Source organism: Pan paniscus, chromosome 16 (genome assembly GCF_029289425.2).
Source record: "Pan paniscus chromosome 16, NHGRI_mPanPan1-v2.0_pri, whole genome shotgun sequence".
NCBI lineage: Eukaryota > Metazoa > Chordata > Mammalia > Primates > Hominidae > Pan > Pan paniscus.
Genome location: NC_073265.2, coordinates 37028418 through 37043003, shown reverse-complemented (window position 1 = coordinate 37043003; position 14586 = coordinate 37028418). Strand labels below are relative to the sequence as shown.

General features: G+C 39.5%; 1 long non-coding RNA gene across 1 annotated transcript in view; it reads left to right on the top strand.

Moving 5' to 3' along the window:
• Positions 1-14319, top strand: part of LOC130540841 (uncharacterized) — a 60999-nt gene extending 46680 nt beyond the window's left edge. Inside the window, exons 6-7 of the long non-coding RNA XR_008954840.2 lie at positions 8823-8966; positions 11881-14319. This is a non-coding gene — a long non-coding RNA (uncharacterized LOC130540841). The remainder of the gene's footprint in view (positions 1-8822; positions 8967-11880) is intronic.
• Positions 14320-14586: the final 267 nt, after the last annotated feature.

Below are 14586 nucleotides of genomic sequence, written 5' to 3'. Positions count from 1 at the left end.
TTAGGGATCGTTCACTCAAGATGAGAGCCAGTGTCCCATGTAGACAGAGTGACCCATCTGGGAAGTCTACGTTCCTAACTTGAGAGCAAAAGCGTTGGAGAATAGATTTCAAAACTATCCTATGGGTTGTCCAACTAAGAAAGGATGACAAAAACAAGACCACAACCTAAGAAATAAAGAGATGTTTCTTGCAGTGCCTTCCCTGCCTTCATCATGAGTCCTCTTGCTCTGCCAGTCCCCTGTCGGCGTTCCCATAGGATTCTGTTTTCCTTTCCCTCATCTACACTCATCTACATCCAAAGTTTTTAAGGACTATTCACGTATCGATTGCTGTCTTCAATTAAGATTGTTTTCCTGTGCTGCAAACTTTTTTTTTTTTTTTTTTTTTTTTTTTTTTTTTTTTGAGACGGAGTCTCGCTCTGTCGCCCAGGCTGGAGTGCAGTGGCGCGATCTCGGCTCACTGCAAGCTCCGCCTCCTGGGTTCACGCCATTCTCCTGCCTCAGCCTCCCGAGTAGCTGGGACTACAGGCGCCCGCTACCACGCCCGGCTAATTTTTTGTATTTTTAGTAGAGACGGGGTTTCACCGTGTTAGCCAGGATGGTCTCGATCTCCTGACCTCGTGATCCGCCCGCCTCGGCCTCCCAAAGTGCTGGGATTACAGGCGTGAGCCACCGCGCCCGGCCTGTGCTGCAAACTTTTATCTCCACTTGCCAGGTAGTTTTTTGTTTTGTTTTGTTTTGTTTTGTTTTTTTAATTAGTAGCCTTATTGAGGCAACACTGACCTACAATAAACATCATATATTTGAGGGGTACTATTGGATACATGTGATATGTGTTTACAGCTGGAAAAGAATGACCATAATTGAGATAATGAACACAATCATTACCTCCAAGTTTCCTTGTGCTTCTTTGTCATTCCTTCTACTCCTCCTTCACATCCCCAGGGAAACACTGGTCTGCTTTCACTATAGATTATTTTACATATTCTCAAATTATATAAAGGAAATGATTCAGTGTGTACTCTTTGTTGTCTGGCTTCTTCCATTCAGCTTAATTATTTTGAGATTCATTCATGATGTGGGTATCAATAACTCATTTTGTTTAATTTCTTAGTCGCATTCCACTTTGTGGATATACCACAGTTTGTTTATTCAATCACCTGATGATGGACATTTAAGTCGTTTCCAGTTTATGGCTTTTACAAGCAAAGCTGCTATGAAGATTTGTGTACACATATTTGTATGATCTTATCCCTCTTAGATAAATACCTAGGTGTGAAATATTTAACTTTTAAATAAACTCTAAAATTGCCTTTCAAAATGGTTGCACCTAAATTACATTTCCACCAGTAGCATCTAAGAGTTCCAGTTGCTTCCACATCCTTTCCAAAACTTGGTTAGGCCAGTCTTCTTATTTTTAGCAATTTTAGTAGGTGTACTTCCTTAATTCAGAGCATCATGACATCTTCCCTGAATATTACAGCCTCTTGCCCTCTGCCCTCTTCCATACCTTGTCTGTATGCTGTACTTTAAGATACTACTCAGGTCTGTGATATCTTTCCACATTTCTTGCCACCTAAAAAACTATCACCTTCCACAGAATTTGCCACTCTCTCTTCAGCACCACGTCCATATTCCATAACAGACATGCCTTGGAGGTGCTCCTATTCCTGTGCTTATCAGTTTAACTATCTCACTGCACAGTAATGGTTTTCTGCCTGTTTCCTACCGCAGATTATTAGCTTGAGGTCAAGGGCTAGGTTTTATTCATCTTTTCATGCCCAATTCGTTTTACACTCAGCACAGAGCCTGACACATAAAAAGTACTTATTGTTTCTGAAGGATGGAGTGAAAGAAACCCCTGAGTTTCCACTTAAGGTGAACTTGATATTTCTAATTATTACAAGACTCTTCAAAAAAATTTTAATGAGTTGAGGATATGCTCTATGTCCAATTTTATCTATACAATGAATAACGATATTTTCCCGTTTTCATTTTCTTTTCAAAAGATGAATTAACTATTCATCATGTTATCTGAGAAATTTACTTTCATAAAAGGGGTGGCTAAATTGGTTATTAATATTTTCTTATATATATGTATATATGTGTATATACATGCATACACACAAATACACACACACATACCCCACACACATTTACAGTTTTTCAATGTGTCCTCCTGTACATTGGAACATTTAGTCAATAAGACAGTCAATAAGATCTTTTATTTCTTTTACTAAAGAGACAGGGTCTCACTCTGTCACTGAGACTCGAGTGCAGTGGCACGATCAGAGCTCACTGCAGTCTTGACCACCTGGGCTCAAGCAATCCTCCCACCTCAATCCTCCCATCTCAACCTCTTCCCACCCACCTCAAGTAGCTAGGACTACAGACACACACCACCACACCTGTCTAATTTAATAAGATCATTTTGACTTCATTTATTCTTTTCTCAGTGCTACAGTTGCTGTCTTTAAATAACACCTCTAACTATTATAGATTTTTTTTGTCTGAAAAATTCATCTTAAAAATGAGAAAGAAAAGAAAAAATTAAACACAGCATTGCCTTAAGTGCATTTTAATTCACAACAACTGTTATTAAAAGTTTTCACTTTATTAAGCGACAGTGAGTTATACCACAATTCAAAGTGAAGTTTAAAATAAGATGATCAAATAGCTTCTCTTTCTTTAATAATTTCTCCCCTTCATGAAAGTACCATTTATAGTGAAATACGGTATTCATATTTCTGAGAAATAAACCAGAAAAGGCCACTAGCAAAAGATGATTACACATGATGTTTCCATTAAGAATTTCCATTCCTTTCAAGTTTCAGATCTACAATTTAAGCACTTACAACCCAAGGGAAAAAAGAATTCTAGGGTTGCTCAGCCCCAGTTTACAGCATGAAGCAGAACTCTTGTGTGGATGCCCCAGGGACCTCTACAAAAACCTCGTAACTGGAGCTCACGAATACTTACTACCACTCCCTACTGGGACTGAAACACAAACTGTTTAAGTGAAGTAAGGTAGATGGAACAGAATAAAAGGGATTATTTTGCATCACTCTCTCATAATGTTCATCTTTCCTTTTGCTAAGTCAAGTATCGATAGCTAGCTGATGTTTTACTTTAATGATTTTTTCACTATGTGTGTGTGTGTGTGTGTGTAGATATATACATATATATATATTACATATATATATATGTATATATATATATAATGCCCATCTCAGGCTTTACCAGCCAGTAAGCACAAATTTTTAACACCTAAATCCATTAGCTTATATTTAACTGCATGTCCCATCCCACTCCAGGGTAATTGGACTTGTTATGCCTTATCTTTTTTTTTTTTTTTTTTTTTTAAATAGACAGGCTCTTGCTTTGTTGCCCAGACATGAGTGCAGTGGTACAATAATAGCTCACTGCAGCCTCAGCTCCTGGGCTCAAGTGATCTTCCCACTTCGGCCTTCCAAAGCTCTGGGATAACAGACAAGAGCCACTGTGACTGGCCTGCTTTTCAATTTTGTACTCAGTATTTCCTGGAGACTCTGAAGCCTTGCCCTGATGTTTCTAGAGAGAGACTGTTAGGATTCTAGAATATGGCTCCAGTCTCTACTACTGTTCCCCGAATCCTGCAGTAATTGAACATTAGCTGTTCTCCATGTCAATGAAACTGGAAGCCTACCTCAAGCCCTGATGCCAGAGATCCTAATCACCACTCTTGCAAAGTCAGAAGAAGAGGGAGGAAGGCAGGATTTCCTGCAGAAACTCAGCTTGAGCCTTAAAATATCACAGCAATTAGTGATCCAGCTCTTCTTTCTCTCTAGGTGGTAGATCTAAGCCTGTATTAGTAGCCCATAGACAAGCAGTTTCTCAGAGTTCTGAGGGCGGAAATCTGCTTGCATCACTATAACAGTGACTATCTTTTCACTACCTGAGGTTTAAAGCGGTGTACCAGACATGCCTAGGGCAATACTTTTGAAGTAAAAGGGGGAAAATGGCTTCACTTTTAGTTTGGAAAGGAAGGTAGGCTCCCAGAGCAAGGTTGCATGAATAGCTCTCAAGTATTTAGAGATATGTAATCCTTTCAAGGTACATAAACATGTATGCACACATGCATACACACTGCCACTGTAGCTGGATGCAGCAGATTAGAGATGGTGGCAAGTTCTTTCACAGGCTTCTTGTGGAGAGGTGGTGGCTATTTGCCCTCCCCGTGAATCTGGGCTGGCCTGTGAGTGTTTCACCAATAGAGTATAGTGCAAGTGAATCTATGTTAGATGTAAGCCTAGCCTTTAAGAGGACTGGTAGCCACTGCCTTGGCTTCTTTGAGCACTGTGCCTGACTAGTACCCTGTTTGAGAAAGTTTGTGGAGAGGCTCTGAGCCTACATGGAGAGGAAGAGGACTGAGGCATGTGGAGTGAAGCCCGTAGACCCTCCAGCCCAGCCCAGTCACCACTTGAATACCAGCGACCCCAGTCAACTCCACATGATGCAAAGAAATCAGCCAATTCTTGACCCATATAAAATGATCCTTATTTTAACTTATCAAGTTTTGGAATACCCTATCATGCAACATAGATTCCTGGAGCCCTAGTTAAGGACAAATATTATAGGGTCCTCCAGGCTGTGTTCAGAGCTCCCATCCCCTTTTAAGAGCAGTTCTGCTTCTCATCCTCCTCTCTAGACTCTTTCCACTGGGTGCAGATCTGTGGGGACCTTGAGACCAACCAGCCTCATTAGATGAGTTTCAAGTTTTCCCCAACTAGATTCAATTACTACATGCAAAGGGGTACACTCAAAATAATGGAGCTCCATTCTCTGCCCAGGCAGGACACCCTGTTTCATGTACTTTATTGGTTGCCATCATCGCTATTTTAAAGTTTTATAAAAGATTAGGAGATGAGGTTTGATCAGGAGAAAAAAGTACATCTTTTCAAAGCTCTTCTTAGAATTTGAGAGGAAGGAATTATTCAAGGATGGGAAATGCATGAGTAATTACATTACTTTAGTCTTCCTTACTTTTGCTTTGTAATCATTAAGTTTTCTCTTCCCCAAAGCTCACATCCTAAACCCTGTGCTGCATTTCAGAATAAATCCCAAAGTTCTCAATTATTAGTCTCTGTTAGAACTATTTTCTCCTCATTTTCTCTTTCTGTTTCCCTGCTAAAATTAGCATTTCTACCAGGGCTCTGTAGTTAACTTAGTACACAGTTCCAGCTCTGAGTCAGATGCCAAGAACACCTTTTCTGTCTGGCTCCCAGGGTGCCTGCATTGATGTACTATGCTGAGGACATCAATATGATGTTCAGTGATGCATAGTTGTTTCTATTCTAAGGGATATATTTGACTGTTTATAGAGCAGCAAGAAACAGCCTAATGTTCACCTGCTGACAAAATGAACATGGATAAGATGCTTCTAGATTTCTGGTATAGATGCTTGTGAGCAGTGATGAGCTAAGTTTAGGTGTGGCTTATAGCAGGCAGGATCTCACTGAATCTCAGATTCTCAGATGACCTTTTCATCTGGGCAGGAAGACAACTTTTCTTAGCTGGGCAAAAGTAAGAAGGGTTCAGGAATTTGATGTGTCAAATTCACCATGACTCATTTATCAGAGTGTGGGGGGGGGCAGTTAATTTTTTTTTATCTTTTTATATCAAGTTGCAGGATATTAGCCAAAAGCCCAAAAAAGAAATCAAACTGGATGAAGGAGAATTGAATGCATTCATTAGGACTTGTTCCTAGTTACACAAAAACTAGGGTGGCTGTAGGATTTATTATACACTTTGACACTACTAACAATTACACCACGACAGCAGGTGTGTAGGCTTGGACGGCCCTAGGCAAACAGGGATGCATTTCCACCCTTGAAATAGCCCAACTCAAGTTGTCTTAAGGCAATAAAGGAGATTCACTGGGCTGCATTAGAAGAAATGCAAAGGTTAGGTGGGCTTTGAAACAACTCCACCAGTTTCTCTTAATGTCTCTATTCTGCCTTCTGGATGGTAGCCTTTTATATATATAAATAAATATTTCCCTAGCAATCAGACTGAGAATATAGCAGTTTTATTTCAAGACTGGTTCTTCTTGTGGTCATAGATGGATGCCAGTAGCAGTTGGCATGTTTCCTTTTTCACATTCAGCAACAGAAAGAACACCTCAATCCCAGCATTCTAAGCAAGAATTGCAAGGCTCAGACACGTCAATGCCCACTGCTATAACTGACAAGGAAGTGGAATGTCGTGTTTGGCTTCAACCAACGAGGGCTGGTTGGAGCTTTGAGTAAGTTCCATTTCTTAACAAGCACTCAGGACAGTTTGGGGATGAGTGATTTTTTTTTTTCCATGAAAATTCTGGGTAATGTTTTTTAAAAAAAGAGTGGGAATGAATACTGGATAGGTAAGCAGCAAATATCTGCTCTATTGGAAACAAACCTGAAATTTAATAAAGTAGCTTTCTTGGTGCCCTGAAAGTTAAAAGACAGGGACTCTGATGTCAGACTTTCTACGTGTATACCCAGGTTTTACCCTTAATAACCACGTAAACTTGTACCAGTTGTTTAACCTAAGTCTCATTTCCTCAAACTGGAAAATGGGGATAATGCTAATAACTAACTGCCTTACATGGTTGCTGTGAGATTAAACAAGACAATGTATGCAAAATGCTTATGACACTTATGACAGAGCCTGTCATATTGTGAGAGCTTAATACATGTTAGCCTCTATTACAATAGTCATTGAAGTGATTGTCTAGTAGGATGTTCATGAGAATGTGTAAGGAAATTCTAAGGTATCAGCAGTAAATAAATTCATGTACTTAGTTGAGGGAGAAATAATGAAGGCAGGAATAAGAACTGAAGGAACTAGGGTGTGAGGGCGGCATCTGGGAGAGAAGAATGATCCCAAGTAAGTAGATGAGTAGAGTCGGGGTTCAGAAAATTTAAAATGAATCCCGTCCAAGGTGAGTCTCTCATTTTTAAACATCACAGCAGACTCTCTCAGGAGCCTTTTCTAATGTTTCATGGTCAAGAAATTATCCCTTATGTTCAAGATAAATCCCAGTTTGTCACATAAGCCCGTTTTATGTCTTCACACAGGATAAAACATAGGTAAAGATTTTAGAGACATAGAGAGCTGAGATGGAGCTTTAGAGATGTTGCAGGGGAAAAGTGACAAGGCTTAGTGACATCCATTTCTTAGTGACAGGGAGAAAAGGGTAGAGTCAGATGCAGGCCCATGATAGTGGGCATGAAAGACGAGGGAGACAATGGTATCTGTGACAAAGAGGGAGAGGGGAGAGGTTGGTCTGCTAGATAAGGAGTTGGATTTATAAATATAAGGTGGTGGTATTACCAGGGCTCTGATAATAAAATCAAAATGGTGTCAGAATAGTAAAGAAGACATTTTCTCTTTTTCTCTGTCCTCTCCTAGATAAGTAGGAAGCTAAAAAAAAAGTGGGAGGGACAGAAAAAGATGTTGCAATGACAACTTTTAGCAACATGTACATATTCTGGCAAGGTTCACTCATTAGAAGTACATCAAAAATGGATCTAATCCAGTCCCACTTTCTGCTGTGAGTGTAGCAGCAGGCGTGGTAGTAACGATTGGCTTTTCTTTGCCTTACAGGGGCTTTTATAACAAAAGTGGCACTTTGCCCCAGTCATCTATTGAGTGAGTCTTCTGTCTTACAAATGCAGAGTCTGAATCATTTACAACAACCACAGATGTGCAGCAATTTTTGCTTTCCTGTGTTTTCCTATAAATTTTCTGTGGGATTGGATTTGGGTAGACTCTTATATTTAAAATGAAATTACATTGTCTCATGGTTGGTTTCAATAAAAGATAAACTAGATTATCTATATTTTGGTTTATTAATATAACTGAATTAAAGATAAGTTCTCCAACAACTAAATACATTTTAATTACAAAAAGTTATATGAGGTTTTATAAGTACTTAATTTAACTTGCTATATACACTTAGCACCAGGTAATCTTTTTGCATTGAAAATAATGAGGACTAAGGATCCATTGTTGAAGTTTGTACTTTGATTTGGGAGGTGCAAATACCTAGTTGTATCACTGATGGGAAATTGAAATTCTAGAGAGAATAGTGTCCCACTTAAAAGGGATAATATGAAAATAATTTGTTTGTTTCTTGTGATTTTGCTCTCCAAGCACACTATGCTTGTGAGACCAGTTATAGATTTTTCATATAGAACAATTACCTCCATCATCAAATTGATGGCAAGTAACATGCTTTTTTTTTTTTCAAATAGTGGTTTCTCAAAGGATAATTACAACTGAATGAATGAATGAGTAAATAAGTAAATGTACCTATTATACTTGAGAAAATCAATTCAGAGTCGTGAATTTTTTCATGAGAAGCATCAAAATAGTACGTGTATTGATGTAAAGTTATGGACATAATAAAGTTGCATTTTGTATTTTAAGCTATATCAGACCCTGATTTATTAATATGTTTAAGAATTTAATTCTTGCTTAACTACTTGACCTACTACTGTCCACTAGTCTCAATTATTTAACAGCTTAAACTGACACTTAATAAGTATGTAAATGGAAGGCACCCTAACATAATACAGGTATCTTCCTAAGTGCCAATTATATGCCTCAACATTCCCTTCAATTTGAATGTGTTAGTAAGAATCTAATTACACTGGTTTATAGCTGATGGAATTACAGAAGGAGAAGATTTCTCTCCTACATACTTATTAGACCTCAATAAGTGTTCCTTTGCAATCTGTTGCTATTCAATTACCAAGTAATAACTGTCTTAATGAATCTAATTGAAATGCTTATTTCAGACTACTATCACACCAAAAAAAGAGGCTTCACTTGGAGTGCTGCCACTGGATGGGGCCTGACTTGTTTATCCGGAAAGAAGTGACTTCCCTGGGAAGAAGGTTGCATTTGTGAAAGCTTGTGAGGCATTTCAAGGCTGCATTCAGGTATCAGAAAACTGAAGCCCCTACTCAAAAACCTTACTAGTCAAGCCCATGCCTATGTGTGCACTTATACAATCATTCTGCCTGAATTTTTCCCTCACCATGAGAAGCTTTTGTTCAGCTTTCCTCAATGAAGACAAAATAATAATAATTAAAATATCAGTAGCTAATATCTGTAGGGTACTTACTAGTGCCAATGCTGCCTAAACACTAGTTTAATCTTCACAAGTCCCCTAAAAGAGATACATATGGTTATTGACTCCATTTAACAGATTTGGAAACTGAGTATAGTTTAGTCTTTGGCAGAGGGCAAATTCATACCACGTATAGGTTAATAAGTGGCAGAGATCATGATACAACTGCAGGCCCACTGGCTTTGGAGCCTCCCACCCACCTGCAAAATCTATCGCAAAAGCAAAGACATGAAGTAAATTTATTTTAGTTGATGCAACCTCTTGTTTCTTGGGAAAGTGAAACTTTAAACTCACACGGCAAATATGAAACTAACTCCAAGTCTCCTGAGCCCCAGTCCTGTGCACATCAACCTACACCATGCTGCTATGCTGCATTAAGAAAAAAAAACAAAAACGAAAACAAACACTCATTGAGCACGATATTCTATGTAATACTCTCTGCATCCCCATTCTTTGGTAACTTTTTTTGGATCCACAACTGGGATATAAAATGGATTCATCTGAAGGTCATGATTAGAATTTGTTTGGAAGATATGTAAGAGGACAGTTCAAAACATACTACTGTGTTTATTTCGTTTAAAGAAAAAAATTAAAGTTGTATTGGCCCAAACACAAAAGTGATCTTAATTCAAGATATGGCAAATCGCTTTGACAGGCACAATTTTTATGCAGATTCTGTGAAGCTCCCCCTTTTAAAACCACCCCTGGAGATCTGGGCATAGCCATGAACCTGCTCACACAGAAGGGCTCAGCACAGAGACTCCCTGAAAAGTCAAGTTATCCTCAGCAGTATGTGACCCTTCTTGAGTTGCATCCTCATTGTCAGGGTGAGGGATAGATGCCATGGTCCATCGTTGGGATATCTGCAGCGTGGAGTTTCTTCCTCTCCAAAAATGGTGATAATGTGGTCACTTCAGGGGTTTCAAGGATTTCTGGTGAACAATATCTCTATGGAATATATAACGATTTTAGGTGCAGTACAAATAAAGGATTTGACAAGAATAAAAACAACACTTTATATAAATTACCTAGGTTTGCTAAAGAGTCACCTTATCACTTACACAGGTGTGGTGTTCATCTTTAACCATTGGTCCTTTTTCAGTAGCGATTGGTTTCATTGCCCTACGTATGAATAGACAGAGTTGCTCAGGTCTGTTCCTGTCCCATTTTTCTCATTTGAAACTATGATGTTTCCCTCCAAACACCTGTTGTGGTCAGTGCTAATTCCAGGGGCTTAATTCCCCCTTTACATTCATCCAGAAACAGTTTGTTGTTGTTTCCCCAGACAGGGTCTCACTCTGTCACCAGGCTAGAGTGCAGTAACACGATGATAGCTCACTGATAATCTCGAACTCCTGGGTTCAAGTGATTCTCTTGCCTCAGCCTCCCAACAAAGTAGCTGAGACTACAGGTGTGAGCCACTACACCACCTAATTTAAAAAAAAATTTTTTTTTTTTTTTTTTGAGACGGAGACTCGCTCTGTTGCCCAGGCTGGAGTGCAGTGGTGCGATCTCAGCTCACTGCAAGCTCCACCTCCCGGGTTCACACCATTCTCCTGCCTCAGCCTCCCGAGTAGCTGGGACTACAGGCGCCCACCACCACGCCCGGCTCATTTTTTTGTATTTTTAGTAGAGACGGGGTTTCACCATGTTAGCAAGGATGGTCTCGATCTCCTGACCTTGTGATCCGCCCGTCTCGGCCTCCCAAAGTTCTGGGATTACAGGCATGAGCCACGGCACCCGGCATTTTTTAAAATTTTTTTGCAGAAACAGGGTCTTGCCGTGCTGCCCAGGCTGGTCATGAACTCCTGGCCTCAAGTGATCCTCCTGCCTTAGCCTCCCAAAGTGTTGGGATTACAGGCATGAGTCACCGTGCCAGTCTTCTAAGAAGCAGTTTTTAAAGAGCAACAAGTCCTTGTAGTTATCCAGTTAACACAGTATAAAAATTATGAGCCTGCCAACAGGCCATAACTTCTTTTATATGGAAAGAAAACAATATGATAGAAGGGAGTTATTTAGCCTCTTGAGGAAGCCCTGAGTTCACCCAGCCAGACGACCTGATAGTTTTGAGTGCCATTAATTTGCTTAGTGCTGGGCAAGTTTCCTTCCTCCCCTTAGGACTTGCAGCCTGGATAACTACAGCTTATTATTGTTGGAAAACTCCCGGGAATGCCCTTACAATGATGTACATGGGAAATTTGAAGTGGGGAACAGAGAATACACAATGGTGAAATGACAGTTTAACTTAATCCTGTCTTTTCTAAACAGAGAAAGCTCAGAACAAGGGTTTATACAAACATCCAGCAGGCAGGGACCAGCTCTATGCAGAAAGAGTAGTTTATGGAACAAAAAATGGACAATAATTTTTATGTCCAAAATTGATTGTTTTGAAAATGACTAAGGATTATAAGAACTTGAAATCTTTTATATTGAAATTTTAAAATATTTTAAATGTGAAATTATGAAATGTGATATTTTAAAGGTGAAATCATATGCTTTCAAGCAGTAAATTTAATAAAGAATGTGAAACTTCTTCTGAAACAGAATAGATTGTAAAGTGTTTACGGAATATACACTACATATGGTATTCCTATTTAATTTTTTTCAAAATAGTGAGTTGTTTGGTTTTAAATTTTTGCAGGGTTATTTATTAAATGTATTTATTATTTATTTATGTATTTATTATTAAATTATGACTAGTTTTACTTTGTTGTTTCTTTAAGGTATAGGTCTTTGAAGAGTTTGCATTGCTCTGTGAGTTACCAGAGGACTGCCATCTTTAATCCAATTCAGACAGCGATTCACCAGGCTTTGCATGTGCTCAGGCCTGTTGCTCCTTATCAGAGGCCCACATGGAGCTCTCAGTACAGCTGCAGCCCTGGAGAATTTCCCTGTCTCCTCCTGTTCTCTCTCTCTCCTCCTCCTCCCGCTTCTCTTCCCTGCCTCTCCCCCACCCCTATACAAACACACACAGACACACAGACACACACACACACACACACACACACACACACACACTACTCCTTAGCTCTTTAATTTTCCTTTTAAGGCATCAAAATCAATTTTGGGACTCTATTTGGTACAAAGAGTTGATATGGATTTGATACGGATAGAGTTGACTGATCTCTACTCTGGGTTTGAAGATGTTGCTGCAAATGGAAAGGAAATAATCCCGGGCTATTGTGACAGATGACATGGTGTAGAGGGAAGAGCGCAGGACCGAAGGTGGAGAATCACTTGTTTATGCAACACATATTTCCTGAACATCAAATACAAGGATAAAGCCATGAAGGAAACAGAGCCCTGTTTCTGCAGAACACACGTTCTGGTTGGAGAAGACAAGTAGCGAATACACCAACAAATAAGAGAATATTTGACGATGTTGAGTGTTTTATGAAGGGGATAAAGAGTGACTGCAGGGCTCAGAAGGAAGCGATTATTTTAAGTAGGGAAGGTCTTTTGTAAGAAGGTGCTATTTAAATTGAGACTTTAAAGGTGTGCAACTTTGGATAAATTGGAAACAAGAAGGGAAGTGCATTCTGTGGGATCTAGTAAGAGCAGAGAGTGATGACCAACTCCAGACCCCAAAGAGAAAGGAGAGTGAGGCTATTGGCACTTGGAGGCAGAGAAAGCCATGTGTAGAGGGTGGCCCGACTGAGCTAAAACCTTCAGTCTGTTGGTCTTGAGCTATTTGAGGGTCTATTATGTGCAGGATTAGGCTCGGCACTATCGAGGATCACAAAAGCGTGTTAGTTATGGAGTCTTCCAGCAATAGGCTTACAGTCAAGAATGGGAAACAACACATATGCACGTAATTTGATTGAAATGTAGGAAGTCTTAAGGATGATAGGAGGAGTTCAGATAAAGACTAGAAAGTTCTCAGGTGCCAGATTGCTTCCAGCCAACAGATCAGAGGAACTGCCATAGAGGAGGTGGCTGTGTGTGCCCTGGACCTCAAAGGAGAGAGATGATATTCAGACGTGTAGCAGTGATGGGCAGAAGCACATTTTAAATGGAGGGAATGAAACAGGATAAGCAAAAGACTGGTGACTGAAAAACTCTGGTTGCCTGTGCAGAAAAGAGAAATCTTAGTTTGACTGGAGCTTCTGGCACATGAAAGGGATTTAGAGTTTGCCGTTTCTGTGAATCTGTCCATCTTCACCCTCATGCTGTTCTCCTTTCCTCTTTTAACCTGTATCTTCTCTCTCTTTGTTTTGTTGACTTTCTCTTTTTTGTTTTCCGTTGTCCTTTTTTATGAGTGGAGCATTTCAGTGCAAGAGCAAATGGGAGTGGAGTGGGGTTCTGTGGAATGTCAGAAATGCATGCTCAACCTAGATTTCCCAAGCTCTCACTCAGTCTTATCCCAGGGATCACTTGACATGATGGGAAATGATGGGAAAAAAATAAACAATGTGATCCCAGAGCAAAGCTTATTTACTTTATCTGTTTAACCCAGTTCTACTGCTTCTCTCGCCATTTCCCAAGAACCAGGGGCAGAAAACATGAGAAAGCAGAAGGGAGACAGATTTTAGAGAACGTGAGTTTGTTGTTTTTCCTTCTAGGATGAGAGAACATGTCTGCCACCACCAGTTTCAGGGAACAACTGATTCATTTCACAGCCCCACCAATGTATACAACCTGGTTTGTTCTTGAGCCAGGTGCTTTCTCATTGGTGACAGAGCAGCAGTACTTTCCAGCATGCTGTACAATTATCCAGACTAGAGGCCCTTCCTCTGCATGGATTGGCCCTACTTAAGAAAAGATACATAAACTCTCCTGGCCTATTCTGTGTTTTTCATTTTTGTTTCTTTATTCATCATCAAAGCCCTGTTAAATTGGAAAACTTAAGCTCAATGCATTTCCACTGATTTCTCTAGGTGCTCTCATGAGGCTCAACAGTACATACTCAATAAATGCACATTGAATAAATGAATAGTTGCAAAAGGGTATCTGGGTTAAAGAATCATCATAATTATCCTACAAAATGTACTCGAGTTGCCATTCATATTTTATCTTTGTCTTTCCAATAAGCCTTGACCCCATTGTGGAGAGAAAAAATACTTTGATTATTTTTTAAATTTCCAGCTACTAGAAGACTATATATGGTCCATAATAGGCCCTCAATGCATACTTGTTTGAAGGAATAAATAACTAAATCACTGAATAAACAATCCTGTCTTCTAAGCTGATTTAGGGAAATGATGGGAAATAGTAAGCCCCTTCTCCACATGAAAGCCATGTTGGGAAGGGCCTTGTATATAAGACTAAGGATGTTGCGTTTTATTATTTATTCATTTTCCTATAGGGGATGACTGAAGCATTTTGAGTAATCAGTGAATGATTTAGTGGTCAAGACTGTTTTAGAAAGATTATTCTGATGGTTATGTAGAAGATGGATTGCTGTGGTGATAAATCTGATGTGTGTCTAA